Raw genomic sequence first — 12,088 nt, forward strand, 5'->3', positions numbered from 1 at the left:
ATTTGCATGAACAGTGGCTTGCAGCATCTGTCACTTTCTGTGGTACATTCCTCACATGCCTGGCAGTATAAACCACCATTGATAAGTAACAAAACTCTCTGAGTTTCGGATTCCCTACAAATAACTGACATTTCTACTAGTATCCTTCTATATTGTTGGAAAACTAAACTCAACTTTTTAAAAAGGAATTGTAAGGCATTTGGTTAGTAAGAATTTACCTATGATAATACACTTAAACTTTGCTTAACTTCTTCAGAATACTAACCACTTAAACATTATGCAATAACGAAACAGAATAAAAATCTCTCTCTGGTAGTGAATAATAGAGATAGGTAATGGGACTTTGAGCTTGGGTATGATCTCCTGGGAAAGCTATAGAACGGCAAAGGCTAGGGATAAGGATCTGAAGGAAGACCAACACATAAACAGTAAAGCAATAAAGACGTCCTCTGAGCAAACTGAACAGGGATACCCAGAATCAAACTCGGGAGAAGAGCATCATGAAAGTGAGGGAGAGACTCCAGAGGAAAGTTTGCCCAAGCCACCAAGTTCTCATTCTTTAAAGGGAAGAGTTTATTAGAGCTTTTCTGTGGTATTATTTTTCTCATCATTGTGACAATATGCCTGCTTGAGAACACCTTAAGGGGAGAGGTTGGAGGTTCCCCCTGTTCAAGAAATACAACATGACAGAGAACAGACAATGCAGCAGCTAGGTCCTGGGCAGCAGGAGCTCCAGACTGTTGCTTCAGGCCAAGAAACAAAGATTACTACCACTGTCAGGGTTCACCCCTGGTGACCTACTTTACAGTGGGTAGATCTTGTGTCTCAAGGGGACTGTGACCAGCTGGGGACCATGTGCTCAAGCACACAAGTCTGTGTAGGACATTTTAGGTTTAGACCATCACAGAAATCTTGACTACATAGTCCTAATACTGTTGGGGCCACAAGACAAGTTCCAGCAGGTTCTGGGATGAGTGGGAACTAAGACAGTATATGAAGAGGAGACATGGCAGTACCAGGTGGACTCAAGGTCAGGGTGGATAAAGCCACATGCTCTCTCTCTCTCTCTCTCAGACCACGCTTTCTGCTGAAACTCCTTGTGCTCAGTGAACGAGGCACACTTGACAGCAAATAGACAGGTCGGTATGAGATGCTTCAGCGACACCATACTCTGAATTATTGAACATCATGTTCCTCTTCCTCCTTTCCTTATTTTTGAAATTCTTAAGAAAATAAAGTAAAAATACTGCCATCTCTCCAGGTTCCCCCCCTCATCTACCTCCCTCTCAGTCCTCCAACCTGGGCATGTTTTCATTCCCACCTCCACCTTAGTAACTGTAAGAGTTAAACAATAGCCCCAAGTGGACATTCTCCACTACCTCACTTTTGATCTTCTTTCCATTTTAATGCATGTAGCCATAGCTCATTTTCAGTGTGACAATGAATAGATGTTCTGTGATTTCTTCATCCATTTGTTTAATAATGAGCTTTTATGTTTTCACAGTTTGTGCTAATTTATACAGCTATAAATTGGCAATTAACAACTCTGTGTAAATGTATGCATATATATTTTTATATATGTATATATATATTGTATGTATATATGCATGTTACTCTAGGTTTGCTATTAATCTGAACTGGAATTGCATGGTAATAGGATATGTGTATCTTCAAGTGTTTACTTATTTTCAAATTGCTTTCAGAGTATCCATTTACAACCCCTCATGAAACATGCATTTTTTGAACTTTTTATTATGTTTGTTTATTTATTTATTTACTTAGTTACTTATTTATTTATTGTGTATGTGTATGTGTGTGTGTGTGTGTGTGTGTGTGTGTGTGTATTGTGTGTGTATGTGTAAATGAGGACTTGCCAAAGTCAGGTTTCTCCTCCACTGTGTGGATTCCAGGGATGAAACTCAGATCGTCGGGTTTGGTAGCAAGTGTCTAAAATCTTGGCTGAGGAGAGAAGTCTATCTATAAAATGCTTACTTCATAAGCACAGGGCCCTCAGCTTGATTGCCACCACCCATGTAAAACTCTGGCATGGTAACATGTGCCTATAATCTCAGCCACACAGAGAGGGAGACAGAAAGATATTTGAGGCTTGTTAATAATGAGGCAAGTCCACTTGGTGAGCTTCAGGCCAGTGGAAAACCCTGGACAGCTCCTGAGGACTAACAGTCAAGGTTGATGCGCTCACACACACACACACACACACACACACACAGTGGGGGGGGAGGTGAAGTTCAATATTGATTTTATCTCACATATTGAGCTTTCTATTTCAAGAATGATATCTTTTTTTTTAATATTCTAAATAATTTCGAGATCCATTTATACTTTTCCATTTGGATCAAGGTTTTGAAAGATTCCAAAATATTTTTTAAAAAGATTCTGAGCTGGAAAGATGGCTCAATGCTTAAGAGCACTGGCTGCTCTTCCAGAGGTCCTGAGTTCAATTCCCAGCAACCACAAGGGAAATCTGGTGCCCTCTTCTGGCTTACAGGCATACATGCAGGCAGAGAACTTTATACATAATAAATAAATAAACATTTAAAAAAAAAGAAGAAAAGAAAAATCTAAAACAATTCATTTATTAAAGAGAAATAAAGCTAATGTGGTTGCACACACCTTTGATCCCAGCACTCAGGAGGCACAGTCAGGTGGATCCCTGTGAATTCAAGGCCAGCCTGGTCTATAGAGCAAGATCAAGGACAGGCACCAAAACTACACAGAGAAACCCTGTCTCGAAAAAAACAATAAAAAGAAAGAAAGAAAAAAGATTATTAGAACCCCATCCTTTATTTGTCCATTAGAGTTTAAACTCTTAACTCACTGGGCGGTGGTGGCACACACCTTCAATCTCAACACTTGGGAGGCAGAGGCAGGCAGATCTCTGTGAGTTTGAGGCCAGCCTAGTCTACAGAGAAACTGTCTAAAAAATCACAATAAAAAAGGACGGAAGGAAAGAAGGAAGGAAGGAAGGAAGGAAGGAAGGAAGGAAGGAAGGAAGGAAGGAAAGGAAAATTCTTAACTCAAAATGATATCTCCTATTTTTTTTATTGTATAGCTTATCTTTTTTGCATTCTTTTTAATGTGTTTCGAAATTTTTCTTAATCAGATTGGATGGTATAACAGAAAACCACAGACTGGGTGACTTAAAAACATAAAACAAAATAACATTTTGGTTCTAGAAGCTGGGATGGGTAAAGTCAAGTTGCTAACAATGGTGATGGCCTCATCCTGACTTGCAGACAGCTATGATCTTAATATATCCTCACATGGCCAATAAGAAATTCATCTTTTGGGTTGGGGATTTAGCTCAGTGATAGAGCGCTTGCCTAGCAAGCACAAGGCCCTGGGTTCAATCCTCAGCTCAAAAAAAAAAAAAAAAGAAAAAAGAAATTCATCTTTCTCAGATAAGGGCACAACTGCCATCCATGAGGGCACCACCCTCATGACCTATGACCTTTCAACACATCTCTTAACAGCATTCCATCTTGAATTAGAGTGGGACTTCATCATGTAGCAGAGAGAGGATACACACATACTGACCACTAAAAAAAAATATATGTTTATAAAATTTCTCTCCCCTTCTCCTCCTTCCTGTCTCCATCTCTCTCCTTCCTCTCTGGTAATTTCAAATTACCTCTCCTTAATGAAAGCTAGCCGTACAATCACTTGAAATCCTGGTTAGGAATCTTGCATATCTGACACTCATCCCATTGACAGACCTCTTTACTTCCTGGTTTCGAGCCTGCCTGAACTTCCTTCCTCCCTAACGTGGACAATTATGTTCTCTTCTTTTCTATCCGGAGCCCTTTCACACACAGGGAGCCCCTGTTTGCCACTGTCACCAGTGAGTGAACCTCACTTCCCCCATATTTACTAACTTTTTCTCCCCCTCTGAACCTGCCATAGAACCCAAACACTTCTCAGATCACCAACCAGTACCCATCAAACCCTTGGCATCAGTAATACCTACTGCCTTTCAGGTTTGATTTTTAGAGCTGTTTTAGCAAGCCTTTGACTCTAACCATAACTTCTTGTCTTTCTCTTTCTCTTTGTCGATCATTGGTATTTGCTTGAAGAAAACTAGAGCATTGCTAAGTGTGAGCTCACAGCCACATGCTTGAATGGAGGTCACATACTTCATTTGCAGTAGTCTATCTTAAAATTACAATTGAAGTGTCAACTGAGTGTCTTTTCTGGTCATACCACCAAATACCTGCTTTCTCTCCTAAACCTTCATTTTCCCTCTATCCTGCAGAAGTCTCAGGCACTTTAGCAACTCAACTCTATAAATACCTTTCCTTCCCCGATGCTTCCCCTGGGTAAGCTAATCCTTTGAGATCCTGTCAAGTGCCACATTTACATGAAGATGTCTCTGGCTTCTGAAGGTTAATTAGCTCTTGTGTGGATCTTAACTTCGCTCAGTCCTCTGTATTTGTAGTCATTAGAATGACTGCTATATGTGACCTCCCAAGGTCCTTCAAGGCATGTCCTGTTCTGCCCTGTTTCACAGATGAGGAACTTCACCACTGTGGTGAACACAGAGATCACCTATAACTAGGAGGTCAGACCAAGCCTTTTGTTCGCCTGTGTGTTACTTTGCTTCAGTCTCCAATCTTGTTGGCATGTGCTACCGATGCCTCTGAAATGGGTATCATGATTTAAATGTTTATCACTCTGTGTGGTTCACAGTGATGCATGTTATAGTAACACTGCCCACCCAAGGTTCAACCCAGAACTGTGAGTCATTTCTGTGGCCTTTTCCCCATCCCACACATGTGCTCCATCACTGCCCTGGCTAGGTTGCCTCCCAGTGTCTCTTCAGTCTCCCATCTGTATGCCATTCTGCTACTGGTGCCTTTGTCCAACTCTTATTTTGTTATATCTGAAACTAAAAGTACATCACACCCAATCTCACCACCTACAGTACAGACCTTGGACAGCCTCAGTAACATACCATGATGGCCCTACTAAAAATACTTCAGCTCATAACTGGCTCCTGGCAGTCAGGCTGTGCCTCTGGCCAAGACTTCAAGACAGAACCAATGCTCTTGTAGATATATTATGCTCAGACATATTGTGTCTGACATAAACTAATCAAAACACCATATCTTGTATCTATTTTTGCTTCCTTTGATGGCTGTAGTAAGAAAGATGCATTCCTAAGCTCCTGCCACAGGGCGAGTTGACGAACATCTGGAAAGGCTCCTGCTGCTAGATTACTCTGGACTACAAAATGCTTCCACTGGAAAAGGAGATTGGTGACCTAAGCAATCTAAAAGTTACCCCACTGTATTTATTGCTCTGAAACTTGTACATTTATAGGGTAAAAACTCCCTTGAGATTAACTGGCACTAAACTTCAGCCCACCTGAAGAGTGGTCGCAAGTTTTCCTTGAAAGTAAAATGGACTTTTACCAAGCACACTATTTTTTCAAAAATCACAGTGTCCTTTTCAGCATATCTCAACTGTGCAATCTAAGTGCTGAGACTCTAGAACCCAAGACAGTCAGTCTCCTGTGACAGATGCCATAGGAACACAAGTTTTCCAGTGGTAAGTAGCAAGCACCTCCCACCCTACCCATTAACCTATCTCTAGTGGCCCATGGAGCCTTCCTAATTGAAGCTCTGTGGGAGATGTGTGACCCAGTCTCCAGGGCCTCATCTGGGGGTCAGACTCATATAGAACAGCACTGGATACATCACTTCGGTGTGGGTTCATGCTGATATCACTAACAACACAAAACTGCCAATTTGGTTTCACATCCTTTCACATGATCTGACATGTGAAACTAAACTCCTCACTTTGCCATAACTACTACCACATCCCTGGGCCTCACACCCCAGCCCAGAGAAAGGAAGGGTCGCATCAGTGTCTTAGAGACAGGAGTCTAAGATACTGACTGCCATCATCACATAAATACTAGGCAATACATGCTTTATGGGTAGTGGGCCAAAGCAGAACCTCTTGTGAAGCCAGTACAGGAAGGAGCAGAGGAGATGAGCACCCCACTCACCCCACAGCTGAGTCCAGACAGTATCAAAGAACACAACCACAGTGCCAGACATAATGACCACAGGAACAAGGGAGGCATGACTTTAGACTTTGTTTCCGGGAAACCTTTTACCTGACATTTTGTCCTCTGGCACTATTCAGTGAAGGAATGACATTTAAAATAATTCTTTAGAAAACATAGTCAGACAGCTTTGAACTAAGTTAATTTAGAATTTCTTCTCCATAAGAGCCATCTCCAAAAAGCAAGACTGTTTGGGGATCTTAGGTAAAACAGCCGTGAGCAGGAGTAAAGGCATCGGCCCTGTCCTGTTCCCTATGAACCTGATCTATCCAAGTGTGACTACTCTCCATTCTCACATAAAAATTTGCCACCAAAATTATGCAAAACTAGAGAATTTCTAGTTAAGTCTTAAAGAATAATCTATGCTAGATCAATTTATTGGTTGGTTGGTTGGTTGGTTGGTTGGTTGGTTGGTTGGTTGGTTAGTTGGTAGACTGGTTGGTTGGTTGGTTGGCTGGCTGGATGGTTGGTTGGTTGGTTGATGCTGTATAGATGCCAAGGAATAAATATATGGATTCTTAGACACGTTAAACATCTCCCAAGAAGCAATGACCCAGATCCTTAATTATTTTTCTCAGACAAATATCTATAAACTGTGGCTCTCTGTTATTCAACAATCACTTACCAGAAAATTATTCATTGCCAAGGACCAGATGCTCATTGCCAAACATGCTCTCAGACAGCCTCCAGCCAAACATGGAAGAGATGATGAGAGGCTGGGAAGATGGTTCAGTTGGCAAAATGTTCACCACACAAGCATGGGGTTCTGAGTTTGATCCCCAGCACCCATGTAAAAAAAGTCAGACACAGTGACACACATCTGTAATCATAAGCTACGGACGTGGAGATAGGAGGGTCTTCTGGGCTTACAAGCCACTCTAGCCAAATCAGGAGTTTTCAATGAGAGACCCTGTCTCAAAAAGTAAGGAGTAGTGCAATTGAGTAAGACACCTGATCTTGGCCTCTGATCTACACAGGCACACACACACACACATACATACATTCACATACATACACACTCACACACAAACATACACTTACACACACATACAGACATTCACATACACACACACACACAGACACACAGAGAGAGAGAGAGAGACAGACAGACAGACAGACAGACAGAGAGCGAGCAGAGAGTCGAAAGATGGAAAGAAACAGAGATGGGGTACACAATGAATCAAGGATAATGAGGTCTTTAGGTGAATGTTCAAATAGGACATAACAGAAGCATGGAAGGAGAGTTTACCAGAAGGGTGCAGTCAAGGAAGACAGCCTGTGAGCTGATCACATCAACTGCTTGAAAAAGAAAGACCAGGGCCTAAGAGGATGTGATACAACAGTGTAGGCATGGCTGACCCAGTGAGCATCAGCACAGAGTGACAGACAACCACCTTGAGTGGCCAGGCCAGGTTACACAGGACCTTGAAAATGGTGTTTTAAACTATCAGGTTTACAGGAAGTCCAATGGGTAGCCACCAAGCCGATGTAAGCTAATAAGTGACACCGTGAGAACTGCCTTTAAGAAAACCCGCTCTGTCTCTCATTCTCAACTGTGAGTCTGAGTCATCAACACCACTGCCAAAGAAGCTCCCTTGCCCTTTCAGGTCAGCAGCAACACAAATTATGAACTTCCACACGGTTTCTGGTGACAGCATGGGCCACAGACATCCACATGGCCTCCAGTATCAGCACGGGTCGTGGACCTCAGCATGGTCGTGGACCTCAGCATGGTCTCTGGCGGCAGTACAGACCAAAGACATCAACATGGCCGTTGGCCACAGCGAGATTCATGGACACCACATGGCCCTTGGCACCGGTACAGGCCACGGACATCAACATGGACTCGGGTGACAACACAAGCCACCCACAACAACAACAACACCACCTCCCAAAAGGGAAACCGTCTAGACAAGAAGCCATTGAAGAAAACTCTTAAAAATTGTGACAGGGGTCCTGAAGTGTAGCTCTTTATAGCTGATGGCTTTGGGGGTGGGGATGGGGAAGAACTCAGTTTTCTTTAAGGGGCTGAGATTCTGACCATGCTCCAGTGAGTATATGGGCAACATAAATTGGACTTGGTATTTTTTTATTTATTTTTCTTTTCTTCAAGGGTTGGGGGTTATAAACCTAGGAAGTTAAAAATGCTTGGGGTGCATTATGTGAAACTCCCAAATAATCCATAAAAAGATTATGTTAGAAAAAAGAAAAGCCACTCTAGCACGTAGGTGGCTGGTGGACTGGAAGAAGAGGTATCCAGGGGAGAGCCCGATGAGAAGAGGGAAGGGCAAGCATCACTCTGCAGAAGGGGTGGTACCAAGAGGGGCCAAGAGTCTTAGCATTTGGTGAGTTGATTATTTCAAAGTCTAACCCCAGCTTTAACAATTCCACTCTTTTCTTGAAGAGGAAACAGAATACTGTCAGGTTACAAACAACCCAGCTAAGCCAAAATGAGTAATGCTACACATGACAAAATTTCAAATACTTAAATCTTGTTTGAGGTTGTGGGCACTGTTTATCATGCACGTCCCGATGATGAACCGTCTGGCTAGGAGCATCCATCTTCTTCTACTGCATGAGACGGTGGGCCACTCATCTTTGCACTCCTGCCCCAGGCAGAGGACTCGAGAGGCTCGTGAAGCTCAGCAAACGTTAGTTTAGGGGAAATGAAGTGCAATCCAGGATGTGATTAGGTCAAATGTGTCAAATAAACCTTGTGAAATGAGTGGAACAAAAATAGGTCTCCTCTGCCCCATCTGACTTAGGGAACAAATGACAGCAGAAAATTGAGCTAATTTTCTGAGCGGAAAAATAAAGGAGGGTCAAAGCCAAAGAGCTGCTGGGAGAAATGCTTAAGAGCGGTGTTAGTAGAGCCTCCCAGTGCCGATAGCTGAGAGAATGAGGGGAAAATAGAGCCAGAGAGGGAGCTGGGCTGAGGGAAGCCGGAGCGCAGCGGGGCTCAGGGAATGAGAAATTCCATAAATAGCCAGTCTCCACTCAAGAACAGAATTCACTGGTGCCCACGACCAAGGGAAGTGGGTCACATGCCACCGTGATGACGGCTCCAGGTCAGGGGTCACACCTCTGGTAATCCCATCAGCTATTTTCTTCTAATCCCTGAGAATTTTATTTTTCCAAAGATGTAAATATCTTAATTTATCTGTCTTAGTTAGGGCTTCTATTGCTGTGGAGAGACACCATGACCGTGGCAACTTTTATAAAGGAAAATACTTCATTGGAGCTGGCTTACAGTGTCAGAGGTTGAGTCCATTATCATCGTGGCGGGGAACATGAAAGCATGCAGAACATGAAAGCATGGTGCTGGGGAGGGAGCTGAGAGTTCCGCATCTGGGCTGGCAGGCAGCAGGAAAAGCGAGAGCCCCAGCCACTGAGCCTGGGCTTGAGATTCTGAAACCCCCAAGCCCACCCCCAGTGACACATTTCCTCCAACAAGGCCACATGATTTAATCCTTTCAAATGACGCCCCTCCCTATGAGCCTGTGGGGGCCATTCTCAATCAGACCACCACATTATCTGAAGTCAATTAAATCTCTAGTTCTTACTAACAGATAATAGATTCTGCGTGCATATGAAACAGTTATTTTTTTAATTAGCATACACAAAGAAGTTTCATTATGGCACTTTCAAACAAAATGTATTGCTTGCTGCCGTTCCTCTGTACTCTCTGCTCCCCATCCGCTTCCCACTTTGAACTCTTCAGCTGACTTCCCACCTCCCTTTCTGTCCTGCATGTCTTTCCGCCCTCCCTCTCTCAACACCTTTTCCTTTTTCATTTCATTTCTAGCCTCGAGGCCTAGAGCCACACTTAAAACCCACCAATACACTTCATGAGCAAGGGTTCAGCATGAGAGAGAACGTGTGATGTTTTTTTCTTCTTTCTAGATTTCTGTGACTATTTCAGGGTTAGATGCACTCATGTTACCTTAACTTTTCATTCTTCTACACACAGAAAAATCAATTTCTCTCAGGTGGAAAACTACATCCTTTCAATGGAAAAACTGAAGTAATGCCAGGATCATGTTATCATTCAAGACCCTGGCAACACTGTTTTGGGGGTTTTTTTCTTTTGTTTTTCCATTTTGCTGTCCATATAACACATATACATATGCCTATCAGCACACACATTTCTACATTTTCATGAACTCTGAGGTCTGGAAGGAGGGCTCAGCAGCTAAGGGCGGTTGTCACCAAGCGTAACCACCAGTCTCCAGGACCCACATGGTCGAAGGAGAGGACCAACTCGAGCAAGCTGTCCTCTGGCTGCCACACATACACCTTGGATTAATAAATAATTAATAATATTTGAATATGAATAAATAAATTCAAGAGTAGAGGAGCACTGAAGTGCCAAAGGACAGCACAGCCAGTCAACGCGCTTGCAACAAAGTCTGCTGATCTGAATTCTATCCCCAGAGCCCACAAAATGGATGGAGAGAACCAATGTCATCAAGCGGTCCTCTGACCCACCAGCCACGTGTGTACCTATACAAACATGCACATATGCATACACACACACACACACACACACACACACACACACACAAAAAATGTAACTACAATTTTAAATTTTCATGAAATTTGGCTGCTCTGACCTCCTGACTCTTCCTCTCCACACCTATGATACTTGTTTCCTTTTACCCTTGACTGTAGAAGCTTTTTGCTAATATCCTGTGTATCTCATGCTCTTCCAACTTCAGGCAAAAAAACAGAAACAAAAAACCCTCTTCAATTAGCATTCTACTTATTCTCCCTCTTAGCTCATCACCTTCACGGCGACAGTTCACATTTCTGACATCAGAAACACCCATCCACGGTGCGCACGTAACTGCCTCTCCCTCACCTTTGTTTTGCATGGTGACTCTACCTACACACCCAACTGTACTCGGGGCTTTCGTTTTTAGTTTCCTGCCCTGTCTGTCCAAGTTTCCGCTGTTTCTTATGACTTTTCCTATAATTTAGAATTAGAACAGAATTAAAGTATGCTCAACTGTTGTATGGCTGGGGTGCGAAGGGATCAGGAAGCCATAAAGAGAGTTTACCAGATGCCCTGCCTTTTAGGGAGATGCCCTTTCCAGGAGCTGTCCAGGGAACCCCTTTCCCCATCACCGCAGCACCAGCTTGCCCTGACACCTGCTGTCTAATCTGCATCAGGAAACCACACTCGCACGTGCCCAATTTGGTACCAAGTGAGTCAATGCTTCCTTCTTCTGAAAAGTCTCTTTTTTTTCAAGCAGAGTTACATATGACCCAGGCTCACATGGAACTCACCATGTACCTTGAATTTTTTTTTTTTTTTTTTTTTTTTTTTTTTTGAGCTGAGGATCCAACCCAGGGCCTTGCACTTGCTAGGAGAGCACTCTACTACTGAGCTGAATCCCCAACCCGTACCTTGAATTTCTTACCCTCCTGCCTCCACCTCCTGAGTGCTGAGGTTACAGATGTGCACCACAATGCCCAGTTGATGAGATGCTTGGATTTGAACCTAGGCAAGTGCTCTACCAACTAAGCTGTGGGTCCAGCACCTGTACATCACTTCTGCATCTATTGTGAGGTCATTAGATGTGCCAAAAGATACACAACCTGCAGCCCCATGCCACCCCACGTCCTCTCCTATTCCAAATGCCACGGCACTATGGCCAACTTTCTCATTTTTCCCTGTATACATTTACCCGTACAGATAATACACAAGCTCAGTGTACTCATCTATTTCAGGCTATCCAACAGCTGTTTTTTTTTAAGGAATCCACAATTGCAATGCAATTATTAATAGAAATTGTCCTATAAGAGGTTTCACAATATTTTAGTTATTGTCTTCTTAGAACACAGGGAGGATTTTTGTTCCGTACATGGTTATACTCTTTGATCTCTGAATAGCCAGAGGTTTTAAACACTTAGAAGCCATAAGGCTTGCAACCTGATAACAGAGTCATTTGATTCCACTGAAGTTAATGAAATAGAGAACAAAGGGGGACTTAA

The 12,088-nt window shown here is 43.0% G+C and overlaps 1 protein-coding gene across 1 annotated transcript in view; it reads right to left on the reverse strand.

Annotated features, from left to right (window-relative positions):
• The window catches only part of Ipcef1 (interaction protein for cytohesin exchange factors 1), a 161,319-nt gene that overhangs the window by 76,733 nt on the left and 72,498 nt on the right, over positions 1-12,088 (reverse strand). The gene's annotated exons all lie outside the window — the stretch shown is intronic.

This window comes from Onychomys torridus, chromosome 19 (genome assembly GCF_903995425.1).
Source record: "Onychomys torridus chromosome 19, mOncTor1.1, whole genome shotgun sequence".
NCBI classification, from domain to species: Eukaryota; Metazoa; Chordata; class Mammalia; order Rodentia; family Cricetidae; genus Onychomys; species Onychomys torridus.